The sequence below is a fragment of the Hemicordylus capensis genome, chromosome 1 (genome assembly GCF_027244095.1).
Source record: "Hemicordylus capensis ecotype Gifberg chromosome 1, rHemCap1.1.pri, whole genome shotgun sequence".
Taxonomy (NCBI): domain Eukaryota; kingdom Metazoa; phylum Chordata; class Lepidosauria; order Squamata; family Cordylidae; genus Hemicordylus; species Hemicordylus capensis.
In genome coordinates, this window is record NC_069657.1 from 277,498,735 (window position 1) to 277,523,810 (window position 25,076).

Consider the following 25,076-nt stretch of genomic DNA (forward strand, 5'->3'; position numbering starts at 1 on the left):
AGGTATCCATCTGTGTCCCTACAGCTGTAGCAAATTTGGTTCAAATTGGTTAGGTGCTTCACAAGATAGCCCACTTTGCCTCAAATGTTCATGTGCCTGCCATCTTGAATCCAGGTGGATGACATCATCAGAAATTATTATTATTATTATTATTATTATTATTATTATTATTAACACAGTCAGACAGGTGTTATTGACTGGTTTGTTTTATCCAGACATCGAGTCCTTCCCAAGGACCTGGGATGGCTGAATTTTATTGTCAATGTTGTTGCTGTTGTTATAGATATCGTCGCAGAACATAGGCTGTTCCCAGTAATGTTGCTTTTTGTAATTGGTTGATGGTGATTTCTGTGGCCCCTATGGTGTTGAGGTGCTCTTCAAGGTCTTTTGGAACTGCACCCAGGGCGCCAATTACCACTGGGATTATTTTGGTCTTTTTCTGCCACAGCCTTTCAATTTCAATTTGTAGATCTTTGTATTTGGTGATTTTTTCTATTTCTTTTTCTTCCATTCTGCTATCCCCTGCTATTGCTATGTCGATTATTTTAACTTGTTTTTCTTTCTTCTCGACTACAGTTATATCTGGTGTATTGTGTGGCAGATGTTTGTCTGTTTGTAGTCGGAAGTCCCATATTATTATTATTATTATTATTATTATTATTATTATTATTATTATTATTATTAATTTGATTTCTATACTGCCCTTCCAAAAATGGCTCAGGGTGGTTTACACAGAGAAATAACAAACAAATAAGATGGAACCCTGTCCCCAAAGGGCTCAATCTAAAAAGAAACATAAGACAGACACCAGCCACAGTCACTGGAGGTACTGTGCTGGGGCTGGATAGGGCCAGTTACTCTCCCCCTGCTAAATATAGAGAATCACCATGTTAAAAGGTGCCTCTTTGCCAAGTTAGCTGGGGTGACCCTATGTGTCTCTAGAACAATACCAAATTTGGTTCAAATTGGTCCAAGCATTGCTAAGTTGATAGGGACACACACAGCTGGGGGATCTCAAAAGCTTACTTTCCTTAACGTAGGCTAAAAAGCGTTTCTCTGGTGGGTGGAGCCAAATTTTCCATTTTGTGTTCCAATTGTGTTATGTTTGAAATGGTTGCTTGTCCCTCACTTTGTGTTTGCTTGAGGTTAAAAGTTCAAAGCTGTTGTTTCATTTCTGTCTGGAGTTGGCTATTTTTTTTATTTTTTTGTTGTCTGAGTTGAGTTTGCCCTGATTGGTTACACCAGAGGAAGTTCACAGAGTTACCACAATAAAAAAGGGAGGTCTGAGCAGCTAGAAAGGGTTAACAACAACCACAACCACAACCATAAATGTTACTGCTGAAGACTGCTGAAGGTTACAGAGCTGGGAAATCACTAAGAAAGCTGGGAGCTGATTTCTAAATCATATTCAGAATTGGCCAGTGCTGGCAAAGAGAGAGAGAGGCCTGCTGGAGATCAGAAAGAAAGCTAACTGCTGCACATTAGCTGGTGAGAACTCTGGTTAAGGCACAATATAGGGTACAAAAGAGCAGCCTTGCTGGATCAGGCCCAAGGCCCATCTAGTCCAGCATCCTGTTTCTCACAGTGGCCCACCAGATGCCTCTGAGAAGCCCACAGGCAAGAGGTGAGGGCATGCCCCCTCTCTTGCTGTTGCTCCCCTGCAACTGGTATTTAGAGGCATCTTGCCTCTGAGGTTGGAGATGGCCTGTAGCTAACAGACTAGTAGCTGCTGATAGACCTATCCTCTGTTAATTTGTCTAAGCCCCTTTTAAAGCTATCCAAGCTAGTGGCCTTCACGCATCTTATGGCAGAGAATTCCATAGATTAATTATGTACTGTGTGAAAGAGTACTTCCTTTTGTTAGTCCTGAATTTCCTGGCTATTAGTTTCATGGGATGACCCTGGGTTCTCGTGTTGTGAGAGAAGAATTTATCTCTGTCCACTATGCTCCATGCATAATTTTATACACTTCTATCATGTCTCCCCCGTAGTTGCCCAGTCTAGTAGGATAACAGGATGCGTAGTCATCCCATAGACCAGCAGGATAACTGGATGCATTTATCCCATTTTTCATTTGTTCTTTTTGCTCTTTTGGTGGTTCTTTTTTAACCATTGGCAAAAGCCTATGTTTGAATTGGACTTCTCTCTCTCTCTCTCTCTCAAAATAAAGTTCCACTTTTAATTCACTACCTGTGTAGGCTCTCTCTGTATTCCCCACCCCATGCTTTGATACCAAGCCACCCTACCAAATTGGAATAAGAGACAGAGATGGGGAGGGCTGTTTAGTGGAAACAGCTAGGGAAAGTAAAGAATTCCACTTAGTGGCAGTTGTAGAGCTTATCGGATCATGGGACTGGTTGAGACCAGGCTGTGACATTGTCCTCTGTGTGGCAAGTCTACTTTCAGTGGAACTGTTGAAAAGCAAAGAAACTAATTTGGTCTCTCAGTCTTGGCTCCCCCAATATGACCACCACTACCACCACCTCTTCCTCCATTGTCACCTCCTTATTTTGTCTTTTCCCTCTAGGAAGCAGAAGCAACAATGGCACAGGAATTTTTGAGAGGAAAAGGGTGAACAGGCAAAGTTTAGGAACATAGGAAGCTGCCTTATCCTGAGTCAGACCATTGGTCCATCTAGTTCAGCATTGTCTTCCCAGACCGGCAGCGGCTTCTGCTTCTCCAAGGTTGCAGGCAGGAGTCTCTCTCACTAATATCTTGGAGATGCCAGGGAGAGAACTTGGGGCCTTCTGCATGCAAACATGCAGTTTGCGGAATATCTTACAGTACTGACATGTAGTCTCCCTTTCAAATGCAAACAAGTGTGGACCTTTCTTAGCAATGGGGACAGACAATTCATGTTCCATCACAAGACCAGCTCTCCTCTTCTTGACCTCCAAAAACTGGTAGGAAGATAAAGAAAGAGCGACTTTGCCCCATTCCTGGAGCAGAGTAGCAGCAGTGGCTGAAGAGGACAGTGGGGGCCTGCTGAAGGTCTACCAAGAGCAGTTATGGTGGGTGTGGTCTTCATAAGGGTGGAAGACTGAGGTGAAGTTTGCTCAGAACTTTGATTTTGAATCTCTTCTTTAAAAAAAAAGAGAGAGAGAGATTAATTGAGTGAGGCCTACATATTATGCATGTAGCACTGAATCAGGTCAGTGCTTGTATAATGTTAGCAGAAAGGAGGATTTTGTGTTGTCATCTAAAAGCACTATTAAATGTATTGCAGGTCATTAACTCCAGTAGCACAGCACAATTAAGAAAATCCAAAAAATTTGGGAAACATAATCCAGTATCTATATCTATATCTATATATAATTCTCCTGGGTGTGCCTTTAGAACGTGCGTCCCGGCAGCCCAGCTGATTGGCTGGGCTGCGGGGCGCCTGATTGGGTAAGGCGCACCCAGGAGAACAGCGGCGGCAGCCATAGCCTGGCTGGGCGGCTGCGGAGGCAAGGCGGCGGGCCAGGCAGCGGCAGGCCCCAGCCCGGCCGCAGATGTGAGGCGGCGGGGGCGGCCCGCCCCGCCCCGCCCCGACAGCGCGGTGATGGTGGTGCGGCGGGGTGGGGGCAGCACGGTGGTGGTGGCGGCGGGCCCGGCCACGGCGGTGGGACTCAGCCCCGGCTGCGGCTATGGAAAGAGATTCTTGAAGACAGGCCAGGGGGGTTGCGCAGGATGTTGCAAGCCCCGCCCCTGCAAGGGTGGGAGGGAAGAGCGTGCGACAGGAGCCGGTTGGGCCGGCAGGCGCAGCGCCACCGCCGCAAGAGGGGGAAAGGGGTGTGTGGAGGGAGGAGGAGGCGGCAGCATGGTGGGGGGGCGAGGCGGAGGGAGCCGGCGGCGGCACGGCTGGCTCTGCCCCCAGTCCCCGAGACGGCGGGGGATGGCTGTGCCCAGCTAGAGGCGCAGATGCTCTGCGCCCGGGCCCACTAGTTCAATATAATCCAGTATCCAATACAATCCAGTATTCAATATTGAGAAACATAATCCAGTATTAAATATAACTGCATTCATTGTTAAACTACTCATCTGTTTACTCTTAAACAGCAGCATTAGTTAGTGAGTTATAACTAGGGATGTGTGTTTCGTTTCGGATACAAAACTTTTTGTGCACAAAACAGGCCGTTTCGGCTGTTTTGTAGCCAAAACAAAACACCCAATGCTCAAAACAGAAAATTTTGTAGCCAAAACAAAACGTCCCTGTTTCGGATACAAAATGTTTTGTTGTTTCGGCTGTTTCGGAAAAGGGGCAGAAGAGTGGTTCAGGTAGTAGCACCCCAATGGGTGCCTGCTGCCACCCAGATTCCAAAGGAATTGGGGAAAGGGCTGATTTTTAAAGAATTTCTGAAGTTGACATGTCTTTGGGGCAGATTCGGAGCGGAAAGGGGGCCTGAGGGACAAAACAGTGGGTTGAGTGGCAGTGCCCCAAGGGGTGCCTGCCACTTGCCCTATTCCAAAGGAATAGGGCAAAGGGCTGATTTCTTAGGAATTGTTGAAGTTTACGCTTCTTTAAGGTCGTCCCCCCAGGGAATAATGGAGGTTTCAGAAGACCCATAACTCCACCTGGGGGGCACTGGGGTAGCCAGGAGCGAGTGGTGGTGTAGTGCACACAGGGTGCCAACCACCCCCATGGGTTGCTAACCCATGGGCTGCTGGGTTCTGTTGTTTCTGAGGAGTTCTGAGTATAGATTCTCTGGTAGCATATGAGATTTTCAATGACAAACCATGAATCCACTCTCATATGCCACCAGAGAATCTGAATCTACACTCAAACATCTCAGACACAACAGAACCCAGTACCCCATGGATTAGCAACCCATGGGGGTGGTTGGCACCCTATGTGCTCTACACCACCACTCACTCTGGGCCACCCTGGGTGCCCCCCAAGTGCAGTTATGGGGCAGGAATTATGGAGGTCCATCATTCCCTATGGGGAAGAACTTTACAGATGCGCAAACTCCATTACATCTTTTAAAAATCAGCCCTCTGCCCAATTCCTTTGAAATAATTCTGGCAGCTTCCTTGCCCCCACTGGGCACTACCACCCACCCTACTCTCTCTGGGCCACCCCTTTCCCCCCAACATGAAGCTATACTTTTGCCTAAACCTCCATTCTTCCCTATGGGAAAAATCCTATACTTCAAAAATTCACCAAAAACCAGCCCTTTGCCCAATTCCTCTGAAATTTGGGTGGTAGTTTCCATCCATTGGGCACTACCACCCCCACCCACTAGTTTTTCCCCGGGGCCATTTTTCAAAATCCAAAAGGTTTCGGATTTGGATTTTGCAATTTCGAACAAAGAACAAAATTGGGGTGTTTAGGATTGGCTGATTTCGAACAAAGAACAAAACGGGGGTGTTTCGGATTCGGGCCAAAAACAAAACAGGAAAAAATACAAAACGCACAACCCTAGTTATAACGAGAACAATGATTCTAATCTATATGTTTTAAGATTTGGCAGTGTCATTCCTTACAGAACTTCCATCCTAGAAAAGTCCACTCCATCTTTTCAGTTGCCACCCATTTCCTGTTCATATGCTATGTTGAACACAGGTGCAGTAGTACATTTTCTATGTATTCCATGCAATTGAGGAACCTGTACCCAGATTCACTTCTAAAATGAAGGCAGGTACAGTCATTTACACAAAAACACATACCTGTGTACAGACCTGAATGCAGATAATGAGGTCATTCACACAATCAAAAACTGTGCCCCCCCGCCCTGGGTTTGGGAGCTGTTTGTGCTCCCAATTCTCAGTTGTGTGGAAGCAAGGCAGGAGGAAAACCTGCGTAGAAGTGATTGTGTGGATGGAAGGTAGGAGGAAAGGCTATCCAGGTTTTCCTCTTACCTTGCTTTCACACAATCACTTCTACCCAGGTTTTCCTCCTACCTTGCTTCCACACGACTGAGAATTGGGAGCACACATAAGCTCTCAAACCCTGGTAGGACACAGTTTTTGATTGTGTTAATTGACCTCAATGTTAGGGCTAAGATGACATTTGAAAGCATCCCACCTTTCTTCTGCTGTGGAACTCAAGGCAGCATACATTAGGTTTTCAGGCAGTCTCCCATTCAGACACTGGTCACCCCTAAATTTACTTAACCCCAGCAAAGTTGCTGCATTATGTGCCTTCATGCTCTACCCGGGGACCACCATATTATTACTGACATCCTATATTTTAAAACATGCAGTCTTTTTATTCTCCCATACTATTCCCAGGATTTCCACATCCTTTAACTTGTTAATAAAAGACTGGAGGTTTTAAAAAAAGTTTCTTGAAGTGGGAGAAATATATCTTCTAATCTACCTTTAAGTCATTAAACAGATTACATTTAAATGCCTCACAGGCTAATTTTGAACCTCTGAAATGAATTTAATTGTGCTTTCTTTTGTGACTTGATGCTTGAATGAGCATCTTCCAGGTAACAAACTACCGAATTAATTAAAGTTCTATGAACTTGTGGCACAGTTAAAGATTTAATCCATTTCCATGCAGAATCTCAAAATAAACTGTAGTTCTCGTTCCTCTCTCATGTTAGCAATGAGAGTTATTAGTATGGCAACTGCAGAATCCCCTCTACCACCACCACCAAAAACTAGCCATCATGAAAGAGCCAGCGTGGTGTAGTGGTTAGAGTGCTGGACTAGGACCGGGGAGACCTGAGTTCAAATCCCCATTCAGCCATGAGACTTGCTGGGTGACTCTGGGCCAGTCATTTCTCTCTCAGCCTAACCTACTTCACAAGGTTGTTGTGAGGAGACTCTTAAGTATGTAGTACACTGCTCTGGGCTCCTTGGAGGAAGAATGGGATGTAAAATAAATAAATAGTTTTCTATATATGGTTACTTTTCCTACATGGACATGTGAAAAGTGATATACATAGCATGTTTTCCTAGGTAGAATCATTGTGTACCTTTTACTTGTAGTGCTAGCCACTGGCAGGAGTTCCTCCATGCATCTGTTTCCTTGTGGAATCTGTTTTAATTACCCAGGATATAGCACAAAATTAAAATGGATACTGCATGGAGGAGCTCATGTCTAGAGCTCATGCTTCTGTATGGAGGAGCTCATGTATCTACCATTACAAGCAGGGACACACTTTTAAAATATTTTTTTAAAAATTAAAACAAAACAAATGGAAAAATGAAAATGAATTTTAAAAAGCTTGAAATGAAAGTAAGAAAAAGAAATTGAAACAACCCTAAACAAAATATTGTTCTTGTACGTGCCTAAAAAATATTGTGTGGTCTACTTTCTACAGTCCATTGAGAACATGATACACTAGAGCCTGAAGCCCAGTCAACATAGGCAGCAGAATGAGATGGCAGAATGTAGAGGTCCTACAAACTACATCACTCCAGGTGGGGAATCTTCTTTTTGAATGTTCCTCTTTGCTAATCATTCCCCCTGAAATATAAAACCAGCACGACTGATAAATGGAATGTGTTAAATTTTCACCCTAGTTTGAACATATACAGCTACCTCAGACCAAGTCAGACCATTAGTCCAGCTAGCTCAGTACTGTCTTGTCAACAGCTTTCTACGGGTGGAGACGGGTGACTTTTCAGACCTACCTGGAGAGACTAAGGATTGAACCCTGGACCGTCTGCATGTAAAGTGTGTGGTCTACCACAGAGCTCCAGCCCCTCTTCCAATGTATTAGGTTTTTATTTGTAAGGAGGTTTTACACAGGGGAGCATTCAGATATGTGAATCCTCACCTGCAGTCTTAAGTGGTACAGTCAGTTCTACCACCAGGGGTCTTTACCATCTTAGTCCGCTTTGTGCACAAGCCTGAAATGTGTTTCTAGCATCATGTTTGAAGGCAGCCTTGGATTGCCATAATGGATTCCTGTTGCTGCTGGTGGAACTGAAGGCACGTATTTGCCACTACCTTCCACTCTGAGTTCTCAAGCTGACCTAAATCAGTATTTTCCCATCACTTAAGAACTTCTGAAAGAAGCTTTGCTAAGTTAATTAGCAGGTATTTCTACTTCACTGACTTGCCACCGTTTTTTCCTAATCCAGATGAAAAACATGGTCTGTCATCCCCTATCTTTCATAGTCCAGCCTCCACCCCCTCCCCACCCTATGGTGTCTTTGTAAATTGGAAATAACGTTGTGTTAATATTATCTGTAAAGGGGAAGTGGGCGGAAATTTCCCAGTTACTTAGAGAGAACATAAGAATTTAGTGTGGCTGCTTTTATCTTCTAGCTTAAAGTTTTTACTGCTTCAGTGGAGCAAAGACAGCATAAAATGAAGATATTAAAAAAATGAAGAGTGCAAGAAATTCCATATGAAATTAAGAAACTACAGAGCGGGAGTTAGATGAAACCAGACGGATGTGTTTATTGAAAGACAATAGTTAATAATTGTGTTTCAAGTCTGTCTTGTATGCATTCGTCAGTTCATGTTAAACTCTTTGAATCAGCTCTAGTACTTGGCTAAAAGTGTGTCTAAAATAAAAGGATCCTTTCATTTTAGGCCAGAATTAATTGCTCTAAAGTTGGCTTCTCTATTAATTCTTGGAACATGACTGGCATATAGAACTGTTTGGTGTAATAGGTTGCTGTCGCTTTAAGAAGTACTTCCTGGTTGTGGGTTTTCTGATTAGACTGTAAGCTGTGATTCAGCCATTTGGCAGAGAGCGGCAGGCTATTGGTTGTGTGTCTTCCTGTTCTGTTTTGTTCTTGTCTGGTCTCCAAATAAAAGTTGTTGAGACCTAATACTGCATTGGTTTGGAGTCTATATGTAACACTGACAACCAGGAAGTTCTCATGCTGGGTTTATACAGTTGTGCTCTCCTCACTTGCACAGTGAGAAGTTCCAGGGGCAGCCCTGGTGCTGGTTTCCATGGCATGAGAGCCCATAGAAAGCCATGGCATTTTATATTTATAAGCCCAGATGTGGAGCAAACAGCCAGAACTGCTACAGGACCGTAGTGGTGTGCAAGAAATTTGGTTTCATTTCATTAGTTTTTACTTCCCATGGGTTTCAATGAAAGACAAAGTCATACTTCTCCTGCCTCTAACTTTCACACCATCCAGTCAGCATCAAATTTTCAGGCATTTAGTTATCTCCTCTACGTCAGACCTGCATATTTCAGACAGACTGGGGAAAGGCCTCCCATTTTAGAGACCATTAAAAAGGCACAGCCTAACTACCACTTACACCAAAGATATTTTGAAATAGTTTCTATCTTAATTAGAAATAAAGATATAAAGGGTTGGCAGGGCAGCACCCAGATTGGAAGACTTGAGTATTGGCTTGAGAGACAAGCTTTGGAAGGGCAGGGGATTGCCCAGGCAGGCAGATACTGGTGTCAGACCAGAGCTTGGCAGGGTGGAAGGAGAGCAAGGTGGCAGGTGGACTGGGGCCAAGGCAGGCGTTGGCAGTGGAGTGGCACCAGATAAAACAACCAAGTGTCTATCTGTCTAATTTTATTTCTCAACATCCATTCCATTGCCACTCTGTGACTGGAGGGTTCTCTGTGTGTGGGTTAAACCTACAAATCTCAAAACCAGGACAAAACCCCCTGCTAACTTGGCAAAGAGGCACCTTTTAACATGGTGATTCTCTTTATTTAGCAGGGGGAGAGTAACTGGCCCTATCCACCCCCAGCACAGTACCTCCCGTGACTGTTGCTGGTGTCTGTCTTATGTTTCTTTTTAGATTGTGAGCCCTTTGCGGACAGGGATCCATCCATCTTATTTATTTATTATTTATCTGTTTAAGCCACCCTGAGCCATTTTTGGAAGGGCGGTATAGAAATCGAATGAATGAATGAATAAATAAATAATAGATTTAATAGATTTAATATCCATCAATATGTATGCAAATGATGATTTTAAAATTTTAAAATACTGATTCATGATCACATTATTATTTAAAATAATAAAAAGTATTGAAATATAGTGTAAAATATCCAATATTCAGTATGAAAAAGAGATCTGAAGACTACTGATATGAACAGTAATAAGTTCTTGTCCAAGCAACCAAATAAACTGTTTGCCAGTGATAGATTGTTGGCCAGATGAGATTTGACCCTCATCTAGGCTTCATCAGTGGCCCAATCAGTATATTCAATTATAGCCTACAAATTTCTGCAACTCCGCGATAAGTGTTAACAAACTGTCACTCTTCACAATGAGTTTCATAACAGCAAATAGCAATATATCTTCAGGGAGACTTGAAGGAAAGTATAGGTTACAGTGGGATATCTTATGATGTTTCCTTTTTTGCTATTATGAAATTCATTGTAGGGACTGATAGCACAAATCTGTAGGCTAACTGAATTTACTGACGGGGCCACTGATGAAGCCCAGGGAAGGGTTGAAATGCATCTGGCCAACAATCTGCCAGTGTTCCCACTCCTTCCTTGTAGTATGGTAGTCCATCAAGTCATCATTGCACAGTCACTAGCTGGGACTCAGCTTCTCATCCTTAGCTACTTTTTGTTGGGAGTATAGTTTTGGTCCAGCCATATCAGAAGTAGGAAGGAGGCTATGCTCTACCAGGCTGCTGTACTGAACTCCACTTTGGCTCCAACTTGATTTGGAGTAGTCACTGTGAAGTCTCGTGGGCAGGTACTCTTCTTTCCCCTGACTGTGCACTGCCTAACTATAGTCTTTAGGATACTGCAGAAAGCTCTCCAAAAGAGAAGGATATAGCTTTCACCGTTTGTTCAGTATTTTTTAAAAAGACTATATATTTTTATTTTTTATTGTTAAATTTCTATACTGCCTTTCATTAAAACATTCTCAAGGTGGGTTCACACAAAAATTAAAACAAGATTATAAAAATTACACAATTAAAATATTAAGCTAGAATATAAAAATACAGATCTGATTACAAAGATTTAAAAAACAAGCACAATATAACCATAAAAAATACAAAGCAGCAGCAATAGAAACAATTACATAAAAGTCTGCATAAAAAGCCAAGATTTGTGATGGAGACTGAGGAGCAGATTGCCAACAAAGCATTCTAGAGTCTGGGGGCAACTACTGAGGAGGCCCTGTCCCATATGCATGACAGCCGAGCCTCCCTCATTGTCGGCACCTGGAGCCAGAGGTGCACCTAAGTAATTTTGGAGCCTGGATCTAAAGGCCTTTGAAGCCCGCCCCCATAAATTAAGCATCATAATGCTTTGCTGGGCAACCACACCACCTAAAGAGGATTTGGGGGCTCCCAGGGGCTGTGGAGGCCCTGGACTTCAGCCCCCAAGTCCAGAGGTAAGAGTGCCTCTGCCTAGAGCAGAGCCCCCCACTGACTACCTCATCAAGCGGGCAGCAACCCTTGGGAGCAGGTGGTCCCTCAGGTATCCAGGGCCCGAACTCCATTCCTTGCAGGTGTTGCATGCGGTGTAAAATACCATTTGAAATGTTAAGACAACAATTGAATCCTCAAGAATATTCAAGATATCTTCAAGGCAAAATGTCACAGCCCACTTTCTCTCTTTTAATGACAATAAGCAGTTAACTGTTCCACTATGAACCATGTTGTTCAGTAATTAGTTGGGAGTTTAGATTCACTTGTGAAATGATGTTGCAATTTTGAAGTTGAGGAATGTAACCTAGATGAGCAGAACACATAACAAATGTTGTACAAACCTAGAAGTTGGTACTTCAGAGCCGAACAGCCAAGAAGAAAACAAAAGGGCTGGTAATATGTTTGCAGGAGAAAATGAAAACTAATTAATCCTGTTCCACTGAGTAAATGGTGAGTTAGTAAATTCTGCCTTGAACTATACAAATGTTTCTGTCTTTGCTTAAGGTATGCTGCAGCTAGCATTTCTCACACATAATTAATTTGCATTGTGCAGATGCCTCCTTCCCCAGAAGCACATCATTTATTTTGTTATGCTCAAAATCTGTATGTATGGGCACACAAAACTGCAAAAGGGAAGCACCTTTGAGTCTCACTTGATTTCAACAGAGAAGTCAAGCATATGTTTACATTTCCCCCACTTAATTCAATGAAATAGAAAAGAGCTTAATTTCGGCTTGATCACATACAAAATGCCTATTTGGTTTGATCATATATCTAATGTACACAGGGGTGTAACTACTATTAGGCAAGGGGAGGCAGCTGCCTGGGGGCCCCCACACCTCAAGCCCCCCCCCCCCCCGAGGCAAGTCACACACACCCAGAGGCAAGTCCCCAGAGGCAAGTCACATTTTAAAATTTTGTCTCTGGGCCCACTTCAGCCTTGTTATGCCCCTGAATGTACACATATAATTTAGTGTAGTTTAGTTAGTTTGGGGTATGTTTGTATGTATATGTAGTTCTCTTTATGATGAGCACTCCTGTATAGGGGGGAAAGAGCATGCTCGCTAGCCACATCCCTGGCACTAACATGCTTCATAAACACACCCTCTCCTGTTCTCCTGTTCAGCTCATGTCTACAGAGACAAATGTTGAACATGGGGATAAGGAATACTGGACCACTAACCCTATCCTAGTACAGAACTTGCTTCCTAGCTCTGAGGACAAGGTAAAAGGGTTCTTCCACGACCACTCTCTAGAAGCTGTCTTTCAGAACATCTGAGGCTGCCATCTACTGAGTGAAAACATTGGTCCACTTAGGTCATATTGTAGATACTGAGTTGCCGTGCCTCTCCAGGATTTCAGACATGAGTCGTTCCCAGCCCTACCTGTTGACGGAACCTGGGAAGTTTTGTATGCAAAACTCTGCTCTGCCACTGAGCTATAGGCTCCCCTCATTCTTGCAATGGGGAAAAGGCAATACTCTTCCTATTTCGCGGGGAGCACTGGAAGCTGGAGCTGCCTTCAGAAAGAGGTAAAGTTAGCACAATGATGTCCCTGAGTGAAGCACATTTCCTCATATGAGTGAATGGCAGCCACTCACTTATATGGCAGAAAGTAAAGTTAAGGAATGAACTTATGGGGTGGGTGGGAGTAAACCTGCCACTTGCTTTCTCTCTTTTTCTGTATTAACATTTTATTTAAATAAGATTAAGCAGCAGCAGTAGCAACAACCCATAAATTCACCCCTGACCCTTGTTACAGATGAAGGAAAAGAAAGTGGTGGTGGTGGGCGGAACCATTTGTGGGCTGAACCGATGGTGGGCTGCCAGATTGGCTTTGGGTGTGACCTTTTTTCACTTGCTTCTCACTGAGGCTTAAGAGTTGGGTTGTAGGCAGGTATTGTAAAACAGCTGGTCACTTGGCAGGAGAGTGTGGGTGTTGGGTAGGGAGATTCAGTATCGGTGTTTGGCTGGAGGGCCAGTTGGGGTAAGGGGAGTCAAGGAACAGCCCTTCAGGGTTTTGGCGGCCCAGAGGGCTGGGAATGGCCCCCACTCGGGGGGTGGCACAACTCACCAGCTCAGAGCTTTGGTGGCTCGGGTTTGGGGTGGGTCGGGCTACACACACCCCAGCGGGGGAAGCCTCACGGTGAGAGGACGTCAGGACATGGAGCCTGACCAAATCAGGACCCGGCCCTTCGCCCCGGTGTGGGATGACCTTCTCTAGGAGGGGCCACCACCCAGGAGGAGTACCCACACTTTGATTAGTTAGGGACCTCGTTGCAAGTTTGTTATCCGCTGTACAATAATAAAGTGGCCCTTATTTACTTCAACTAAGCATGTCCTGTCTTCATTGGGGCCTGGGGGTGCAATGGTTCACACATCCCTACTTAGTGGCCATATGGTTTGCTTATTGTTTCAGGCGATGGCATATCTTAGTCTGGAGAACCATGCAACGCAAAAAATAACAAAGATCTGTATCTTTAGCTTTTGCTCACAGGTGTAGAGATGACAAGCTGCTGGTAATATATTGAGATAATTGCTGCATTCTACTTTCCACACAAAGTATTTTAAGCTGAACATTAAAAATAGGGACATTTGGATTAACACACAATATCTTATTTTACTTCTCATGTTGCCTATTTCCATTTGCAAGGGCACCCTGCCATACCCATGAATTGACAAGCAGCTTTATTTTCTGACCTATAAAAGCACAGCCAGAATAAAGTTCAGGAATGTAATGAGATTTTCCCAATTAGGTAATCTGTCATTAAGACACCACTCTGCCCAAGCCAACTTTTAAAGTCTCTGTAGTACTGGTGGTACTTTAGTCTTTCTGAAATGAAGGGTTTTCTGCTTTCCATCTGTCCACTTTCTGAAACATACACTCTTTAATTTTAAATTGTAAATAGTTGCAACATTTTCTTCCTCTCCCTAGTCTCAGGTTCCTTTGACCAATCTTGCTCACCATTTCAGCTAGGGCATTCCAAATAGACACAAGATGAAAGGTGCAATGCTTTTAATACTCCCAATACATTCCTCGTGAGACTCAAACCCAATTCACCCTTTGCTTATCAGCAGTGTTTGCCACTTATGTAATGGTATTTTGTCACCTATATTCATAAAGTATGACGAGGAGATGCATATCTCAAAACATTTGGTAGTGTGCGAGGACATGTGCAGTATAGCCATAACTGGCCACAGCTCCCTGGCATATCTGCTTTCTGCTCTCAGTTTATTGGTGCACTCACTATACTCCATAGACGTAGTGTGTGAACGGTCGTATTTTGTGGCATTTGGTTGGTTTAAGCAGCATTTTGGTACTTCCTACAGTGTTAATTATTGTATTTCCCTACCAGTCACCATTGTCAACTGACTTTGATTATTTTCTAGATAATAAGCTAAAGAGAAAGCCCCCCACAACCTCATAGGTACAAGAGTTTATTTCCCCATTTGTAGATGACTAAAATAATGTATTTTTTCTTAGTTTGGCAACTTCCCTTGAAACCTTTTTAATTTGGGGTGGCATGGACTTTATGAGTGTTCGATCTGCCATCATAACATTTATTGCCACCTGAAATTACAGCTACAGAGATGAGTAGGAGCTCAGAGCACCATTTCCTCCCACAAGCCCATTGATGTATCTTCCTCATTTCCTCCCATATTCTTTATTTGTTTCTCCTGTTTTATTTTGCATTATTTTTATGATCTGATGTAGCTATCTTATTTTACCTGTTCACAGGACCTGCAATCTGGAGGCTCAGGTTTCTGTTCTGGAAGTTAAACTGAGGAACTTGGGTTTATGTCAGCCAGTGATCACTAAATGAGAAAGGCAGGGCAATCCTGTAATCCAAATAAGATGGCTATTGCTACACAGGAACTTAGAGTAACAGAACTAGTTGAACTCTTATAGCCAGAAACAGCCTAATAGTAGTTGGGGGTGAGGGGAGAGGCAGCATAGCAACAACAGCCACTCCCATGGAACCCTAGCAACTCACACCAACCAATCATAACATCATTCCTGAGAATGCCAGACGTTTGCCATGTATGCAAGTCCCCAATCACTATGCAGCGATGGAAGGATGCTGTGGTGTTGTTTAACCCATTCTGCACATAAAGCAAAAGCTTGTGGCCAGAAAGCCCACACTGTGCCCCCTCCAGCATAGTAAATGTCATTGCCCAGTGGTTGGGGGGGGACTAACTGCTGGTGTCTGCAGCCATAAGCTCCAGGGGGTCCCTTAAGGAGTCAGCAGCAGAACGAATTACTACAAGTACTGCTTTTTATTTAAGATTTACATCTTATCCTTTCTGCCATGGGAACTGCATTTGTGTATATGAATCCCTTTTGCCAAGGAAACAGCCAGGCCCACAAAGAGAAAGGCAGACTGCTGCACCAGCTAGATATTCCCACAGTCCATTGGATTGGAGGGCAGCCACTGAGGCCTCCACCAACCACAAGATCCAGAGCTCCCTCAGACAGGTGTTTCAGTTTACGTCACATGGCTTGAATTGCGTTCCGAGAGAAAACTGGGGACAGTCCAGAGTAATGGGTTGCAGCTACAACAAATAGTCCCTGTGACAAGGTGTGCATTAGGAGATTGAAGCACTGAATCCAGTGCTTCCAACAGTAATTGGCTTTTGGGTGATTCTTGAAATTGAAACCTTCAAAGCCCTTTTAAAAACATGAGAGAAAACTTGGTAAAGGTTGACGTTCTGCATTCAACATGACAGATGCAAAGAGGGAGCTGAACTAAAATGGGACGAAAAGCTGCATTATTGGCATAACTTTGATGAAATGCACATCGAGAGGAAGAAATTTCGTTCCTGAATTAGTATGTCAAGAGCTATAACGTCACTGGCAACTGGATGCCTGGAAGACTCCGTGTTAGATAGGTTTCACTTTGTATTGGTGTCCAGAGTTATTAGTAAGAGATTGACATCCAGAAATGGGTAAGATGATGTAATAAGGACACATAAGCTTTTGATAGTTTTCAGGGGCACAGCAATGTATTGTCCTATTGCTGACTAGGGTGGTTTGCCATTTGAACTAGTATTAAGCAGCAGGAGTAGCTTATTGTTTCAGCTTATTGTTTCAGGTGATGGTATATCTTAGTCTGGAGAACCACGCAACACAAAAACTAACAAAGATCTGTATCTTTAACTTTTGCTCACAGGTGTAGAGATGACAAGCTCTGATATCCTGAAATGTTCTAGGCAAATTTTTGGAACCCCAGACAAGAAATTGGAATTACTCTCCATTTTGATAGATCTCCTGGTTTCCTGAGAGATCAAATGGGAGATTAATACATGATCACACAGTGGCTGAAAGTGTGTAATAGAGTATCACTTGGTAGAAACAAATGCATGACAATGCAATACACATTGCTGGAAGTCTGTCAAACAAGTCTGAGAATGGATTATATTGATTTTAGGGCTGTAAGAAGTGGGACTGATTCAGTTCAGAGGGGTCCCTGATTCAATTCAGTGCTTCAGGGGGTTCATGTTTTGATTCAGCTCAGTGGTTGCTTCCAATTGGGGCTGGTTGCTTCAATTCAGAGCTGAAGCAATAGCCTCCACCCCAGAGAAAATTACAATTTTCAAAAAACCCTGTAGAATAAAAACACTACCAGAAGTCATTTTAAAATCGAAGCTGTGGAAAATACTGCTCCTCACTACTGAGAATGAAGATGAAGTACAACAGGTCATGTCTCCAGTCTACATCCAGTAAGTAACTATTGGGGGCAGGGAAGGATGGTGGGGTGGTGGGGCGGGGTGGGGTGGGGATGGGATTAAATGGCCAAGGCACTTCGGCTTGATTTAGTCATGGTGCCTTTGATTCAAACTGGTCTGTCTATTCAGACCTGAGCTGATGCTTTGGGGTAGAATTGGACATAATCTTTTCCAAAGTGAACTGGCTGCTGAAGCTTCACAGAGCCCTGAGAATACCATGGTGGTTGATTACCAAACATTCATGGGGTAAATGTTGCATCAGAAAGTTCCTAAGAGGTCCTAGGAAAGATATCGTACAATAAGTCTCCTTGAAAGCCAGAATAGTGTTGATAAATGGAAGAGTATTGAAAGAGTTTCTGTATACATGTGAGTAAGTCCTATTTGACTAACTGTACAAACAAGTTCTGGGTTAACTTTATTGTGCATTATAGCATGCTAAGCTGGTAGACAGTTCTACGTTTTGAGCAGAATATTTGCGAGGGAAAACTACAGCTAAAAGCATTAAACTTGCAGGCCTTGTATTTGTGAATCAATTGTACAAATTTTACCTATGGTAAAAAGTCCTTTCCCCTTGATATACAAGATGATATTTTAGCTCAGTGAATCAGTCATTCTTAGTTTTTAGTAATGTTGGTAGATGCTTAGATAAATGTCAGAGTGAATAACCTTTCATGGGACAGATATATAAACTCGCTCCTGAAGACAATGAATGGTTTAATACAGTCAGACAGAGTATGTTGTCAACATTATAAGACTTTGCTTCTGATCTATTACATTGTTTCTGAAACTTCTGATTGCTGAGACACATCTGTCTTGAATTAAAATTGGATTGCTTCATTCTTTGGAAACACTTACTGTTAGACTGTATATAAGGATAAGAACAGATTATCCAATGGATTAGCAGCAGCAAAAGCTGCCCATGGGTGCCATGGTCAGGTGCAGCAGAGCTCTTGCCCACATCTGCTGCCTATCCAAAAAGAAGTGGTCCACCCAAGTGGGGACCCCACCAGAGGCTTATCTTGCTGAGGGCCCCTTCAAACCTGGAGCTGCCCCTGCTTTGAGCTCACAGGAACAATTAAGGTATTTATTTCTCATTGTGTTCTAGTATACCGAGCCCACATTTGTGAATTATTGTGATATCAATTCTTTGTTCTTAAATATGAGGACTTAATGAAAATGGAACTATTTTTCTAACTGCCAGTGGCAGCACCATGGAGGATTGAGAATGCAATGCAATGACACTGTGGCTGCCATTCAGACAAATGCTGCACTAATGCGAGGATGTTGAGCTACTCAGTTGCATGAAGTCAGGAGCTTCCATATTCTGTACTAGTGTACTGCTACAACAAAATGTGCAAGCTGTGGTGGAAGGAGATGCCCACATCCAGTTCCATTAGACTTCTTGTACAAATACGATACTTGCACACCGGCAGCTTTGAGCATCTGCTCAGCTTGCATGTGCACATCTTTGTTTGCTACACTAGCTCAGTGTTGTTCTGGATGTCAGCCAGTGATCCCAGGGCTATGATCTGAAGGGCCTTGCTGCAGCCACCCTACTGGTCCTAAATAGGTCTGGATTTGGTCAGTGCCTGGATAGGAAAACCACCTTGGAACTCCATTTATGTTGCCTTGGGTTCCATGATGGAAGAAAGGCAGAATATACATGTAATGAAATAGCATAATTGCTGCATAGCCTACACAGTTCCAAATATTCCTTCATTGCATTGCATAAAAATCTTTCCTTTAGAATAAGTACTGCAGTTCCATTTTAATAACAAATCTACAATGCAAAATGTATAAACCAGAACACTTGCAGCAAAATATTAGAATTTTCATAAATAGAATTTAAATGTTCAGTACTCGTAAGATATTGTTAAAGTGTGTATCTTTAATAAACAAAGATGGTAGCTATTACATAGCAACTGTACTGTTAGGACAGTGATAGGCTTGGTTTAATATACTTAAAGGGTAGACTATCCTCTCCATGTGACAGAGCAGACAACATCTGCTCCTGCACTACATACATGATCTAATGCATAAGATGGGCATTCTACACATAGGCCCTATCATTGTAGCTATTTTAGAATGTGTGAAGGTGGGGGAGGATTGTACAAACTGTGCTTCTGAAAGGAGAGGGAAGAGGCAGAATTTAAAGTGCACCAGAAAGCTCACAGAATGGTGGTCGGTGGGATGGGGTGCGGTGGATCAATGCTGTGTGTATATTTTAAAGCTGTTTCAGTAAAGGAATGCATTTGGGTTGAATCCTTAAAAGTTATCCATTGGGGGAAGTTGTGATTTTCAGCTGTCTCCTTTCCCTCTGTCCCACTCTCCAGTTCTTCCTGAATATTGATGCAAGAAGGGGGCACAGGAAACTGCAGAGGTGTGGGGGGATTGGTGAAAATTGCCTTTCTTCCCTTCAACAAATGAAACTTCAACATATGGAAGAAGTTTTTAGGATACAACTTCATACCCGCCAAGAATTAAAAATTGAAAATTGCAAATATCAATCAAATGTGAACATGGTTGTGGGAATCATTTACAAATAATCTCTTGATAAAAATGACAGTCTGTTGTTTATGATTTGATCCTTGGACCACATAAGTTTGGAACTCTGTTTCGTTCATTCATAGGAATGAATTCATTCATAGGAATGGATAACAGTAAGATTGTAATGCTCAACCATGTCTATGGCTGTTGCTTAATAACATGATTTCTGTATTTGTTTGTTTTCTTTGACTGCCACACTGCAATGGCTTGTCTGCAGTGTCAATGTACACATATGAATATTTTGTCCAAAAAGGAACTGTGATTGTGGAGTCATTAGACATAGTCACAAAAAGAACTTCTTTTAATAATATATTGTATGTGTTTATTTTTAAGATGTTTGTGCTGCTTCCCAGCATTAGCCCTCGCTGCAGCTTACAGCAGCACACAAAACATCACAACAAAATGAGTCATCTAAACTGATATTTGAATCCAATCCATATAAGCTGTACATAGATCTGGGGTTTTTGTGTGTGTGTTGCTCCTTGTTAAAAAGGACATTTCAGTGAATGCTGGTCTGGCAATGTCATCTGAAGCCTCTGTCACACAAATGATTACGTGTCAAATGTATTATTTACAGTCAGTGGTGACTGCTCTTAATCTCGTATTGTGTATTTGATGATTAGGGAGACATCGCATCATTGCTGCCAAGTCTGGAAGCCGGGAACCAGAGGTTCCCACTAGTGTATACCCTTGACAAGTATGTCGTCTAAATCTGCCAATGGGCAATTCCCAACCCATCCACCCAAGATTCTACTGACTTTCTGCACCCACTTGGAACCAAGATTTGAAAGTCAGTAGGATCCTAGACAGATGGGTCAGGAACCACCAGGCATCAGCTGGCAGGTTTGCGTGCTGCATGCTGCACTGGCTTGATACCGCCAGTTCCTGGCTTCCAGACTTGGAGCAATTGTGTGAAGCCGCCCTTAAAATTAAAGATTGTTAGGAGCGCCCATTTCTGATGCTAGACTGTATATGAACTTGGGCTGGCACCAACGTGTTGAAAAGCTGAATTCTGAAGCAAATTTCAAGGTTTTTCTTAATAGGTTCAAGAGATCCAAAACAGGTTTTCTGTAACATGAGTGAATATTTTCAGAGTTCCTGCAAATGCCTACAAAAACTGAGAGCTAGCGTCATGTATTATACAGAGGCCGTCTGTGTGCATGGTGGTTTGCACGCTTTAAAAAAGATGCATGTTCCACAGAGACTGCAGTTCTTGTAAGTTAATTTTAGAAAATATAAAAAACTGGAAGACACAGTTTATATTGTGTAAGTCCCACTTGATCAGCATATGTTGCCCCTTCTTTCATGACATGCTGCTGGAGATGGTTACAAGCCCTATATTTGATTTTAAATTTTAAAATGTGTTATTTATTAGATGTAGGTGAGTGCCTTTACTCTTGGGAGATACTGCCTTCAATTAAGCTATATTTTTCGGTTTCCATTCTTTCATCTTATATTGTGCTGCAGTATTATAGTTTTGTATTTTGCAGTCAGTATTTTAAAAATTGCATAGATTTTCAAACTAAACAAGTCTTTACACTTTCCTACAGCTAGATCAGTCTAAATACATTACAAAGAGATGCCACAGAGGAATTGGGGTACAAATACGGGCTACTAAAGTAGTATATTTATCTGTTAAAGTATGGGCAGCTTCACACAAAACAGCAGCAAGTACAGGTGAAACTCGGAAAATTAGAATATCGTGCAAAAGTCCATTAATTTCAGTAATGCAAATTAAAAGGTGAAACTGATATATGAGACAGACGCATTACATGCAAAGCGAGATAAGTCAAGCCTTAATGTGTTATAATTGTGATGATCATGGCGTACAGCTCATGAAAACTCCAAATCCACAATCTCAGAAAATTAGAATATTACATGGAACCAAGAAGACAAGGATTGAAGAATAGAACAATATCGGACCTCTGAAAAGTATACAGTGTACTGTGCTTGACTGGCCAGCAAACTCGCCTGACCTGACCCCATAGAGAATCTATGGGGCATTGCCAAGAGAAGGATGAGAGACATGAGACCAAACAATGCAGAATTGCTGAAGGCCGCTAATGAAGCATCCTGGTCTTCCATAATACGTCATCAGTGCCACAGACTGATAGCATCCATGCCACGCCGCATTGAGGCAGTAATTGCTGCAAAAGGGGCCCAAACCAAGTACTGAATACATATGCATGCTTATACTTTTCAGAGGTCCGATATTGTTCTATTCTTCAATCCTTGTCTTCTTGGTTCCATGTAATATTCTAATTTTCTGGGATTGTGGATTTGGGGTTCTCATGAGCTGTACGCCATGATCATCACAATTATAACAAATTAAGGCTTGACTTATCTCGCTTTGCATGTAATGCGTCTGTCTCATAGATCAGTTTCACCTTTTAATTTGCATTACTGAAATTAATGGACTTTTGCACGATATTCTAATTTTCCGAGTTTCACCTGTAAGTAGGAGAAAGGTTCTGGTTCCTGGAGAGCACACACTCCTGGGCCTTCTATCTCTTCTGTGTCATGTGAACCTGCCAATGTCTGGTCCCCTTTGCTGCCTGACATTCATAACCAACATCTGAAGTTGGATGGAGAATGCTAGGCTATGGAGGGGAGCTGAAATTGGCAAGTTGGCATGGTGCAGACAAGGCAGAAGTCCTGGGAGTGCTCACTTGCCGCAAACTGGCAGTTTTCTCCTACTAACGTGCTGCTGCCTTGTTGTGTGAAACTGCCCTATATGTGCTATGGCTCTATTAACCAAAGATCCTGTGGCACACATTGCATTTGAAAGAAATGGAAATTAGTTGATTTAATCAACTAATTTGTTGATTAAATTTACTTTATTTATATCTGTTTGTCCATCTATCTGTCTATCTGCCGCATTTATATACTGCCCTATATAAAATCTCAGGGTGGCTTACAATCCAATCAAACAACAACCAAAACCTAAAAATCATATAGAACAGATTAAAATTACCATAAATGAAAACTTACATCATACTACATATGAGTAAGACAGTGGCTGACATCTAGATTAAGAGAGCCCTATTGTAGTGAACAGGGAAGGGGACCATTTTAGCTGTCTCCCCATCCCTCCAAATCCCACTGTGCCCCCCTACAATATGACCTTGAGAGTTGCACAGCATGGTGTGGTGACTTTGGGGATTTGTACACCTCATAGAACAGGGCTGCTCAACTTCGGCCCTCCTGCCGGCATTGGCTTGCAACTCCCCTAATCCCTGGCTATTGGCCACTGTGGCTGAGGATTATGGGAGTTGTAGTCCAAAAACAGCCAGGGGGCCAAAGTTGAGCAGGCCTGACATAGAAGCTATTGTTTTTATTTGACCAGGATGTCTAGTGACAGGTGTTTTTTTGCCCTATATTCATTTCAGTTCAAAGTGGTTCAGTTTAAAGAGGCTGCTGGGGTTCAGCTATGGCATGGAAGGCAGAAAAGGAAGGGGAAATCAATAGGAAAATGGGGGCTACCATGAGTGAGTAGAGATGCTTTCTGCTTTTACAAGAGCTGCTTTGGGTCCAAGCAAGAGTTTTTGTATTTCGAAATTATGTCCCAACATTCTAGGATTTCCTTTCTCTCTTCTATCAAGAGAGCTAGAATTATACAACTTCTAGCCAGGGGTGAAGCTTGGGGAGAGAGGGCCCATGTTCATCCCTCTCTCCAGTGGCCCCTCGGAATGAGGGAGGTAATGAAGAAAATAGGGAGGGTTGGAGCTGAGGGGCCCTCAGGAGCCTGGGGCTCCGGGTTCTTTGAACCCCTTTTCTCAATTATAGCTACACCTCTGCTTCTAACTTAATCTTTATACAAGAGCTTCTTCTCTTTTTGTATTTTCTAATGTTTCCGGATGTTTTAATCTCATTAAAGAATTTGAAATCAGCCGCTGACTGTCCTATCTCCTCAGGTTCTACCTACATGAACAAGATCTACTCCAAACCATTAATTAATTAATTAATTAATTAACATATTTTATACCACCCACAACCTGCTTCTCTGGGCAGTTTATAGTTAAAAACATTTCAACATTAAATCAATTAAACAATTAAAATCATTAACATTAAAATCATTTTAAAAACCTAACATTAAAATAGTCACCCAGGCTTTTAATTAGATTTAGAGTTTTAATAAGTGTGTCTTCAGTGCCTTTTTAAAAGTTGCCAGAGTTGGGGAGGCTCTTATTTCAATAGGGAGCGCATTCCAAAGTCCAGGGGCTGCAACGGAGAAGGCCTGTTTCCGAGTATGCACCAAACGGGTTGGGGCCCGGCAGCAACTGCAAACGAACCTCTCCAGATGATCTTAACAAGCGATGGGGCATATGGTGAAGAAGACGTTCTCTTAAATACCCAGGGCCTAAGCTGATTAGGGCTTTATAGATAATAACCAGCACCTTGAATTTTACTCTGAAAAATATCAGCAGCCAATGTAGTTATTTCAACACAGGAGTAATGTGTTCTCTCCGAGAAGACCCAGAGACCAACCTGGCTGCCGCATTCTAGACCAACTGTAGTTTCCGGACTACGTACAAGGGCAGCCCCAAACAGAGCGCATTGCAGTAATCCAGCCTAAAGGTCACCAGCATATGTAGCACCTTTTTGAGGTCATTCATTTCAAGAAATGTACTCAGCTCAAGAAATGGACACATTAGCAATTTTATTTTTGAAAAACCAATGTGTGTGGCGCTACAGTTGACCTCAGAGCAACTGTGCAGAAACATTTTCCATCTTGCATTAGCATGTATCTGTATTCAGCATGGCAGCTGATGAGCTGTTATAATAATTATTATTATTTTCTTTGATAGGAAAATTGTGTGCCCTGTTCATACAGAGCCACCCTATGATTAGCTGCTGCACATTTAATATGCCTGAATCACTCACTCTCATCCAGTCAGAAAAGGGGGCAGTTGCTCTGTGACTCTTGCCTGGAGGGGAGGAAAAAGGAAGCAGTAAATTGAAGTTGCACTATTGAACAAGAAGAAGAGGATTAAGATGAAAGCTGGCATCTCAGGCTTTTGCTAAGACTACAGGGAGCAATATAGTGGTGCAGCTGTCTTTCATGTAAGGTGCATTTTGCTTAGGGCATCAGCTTATAACAACAAGATGACTTGGAAGAAAATTGGGAGGTGATGGGAAAACACATTTATTTGTTCATCTTTTCTAGCGTGTCATTGCTAGCTGTATTGCTGAAAGAGGGGTGGTTCCTATGAAGTATTCTGTTTTATTCATTAACTATTAAGTTTTTAAAAACCCGGTTACAAAAACACTTGCAATGTTTCCTCCCACACCACCTCACTTCCTTTAGCTTTTGATATATCTATGTGGAGCTTCATATAGATTTTATCCCCTGGGATAAAACCAAGTTAATACTAGTTTATGGAGAACTGGTCTTGATTTGGATGGGAGAAAAGGAAGAGGATCATGGACAAGGAAGCACTATATGAATAGTTAACTAACTCCCTAGTCTGGGATATACTGATAGGCCTTGTTGAGCATCACAGCTGCTGGCACCACCAAATTCAGTCTTGGCA

At 42.6% G+C, this 25,076-nt stretch overlaps 1 long non-coding RNA gene across 1 annotated transcript; it reads left to right on the forward strand.

Annotated features, from left to right (window-relative positions):
- Nucleotides 1–3,411: 3,411 nt before the first annotated feature.
- On the forward strand, nucleotides 3,412–8,724 carry LOC128345876 (uncharacterized). Its single transcript, XR_008316678.1, has 3 exons — nucleotides 3,412–3,550; nucleotides 7,260–7,359; nucleotides 8,213–8,724. It is a non-coding gene; the product is annotated as an uncharacterized LOC128345876 (long non-coding RNA).
- The last annotated feature ends 16,352 nt before the right edge of the window (nucleotides 8,725–25,076 follow it).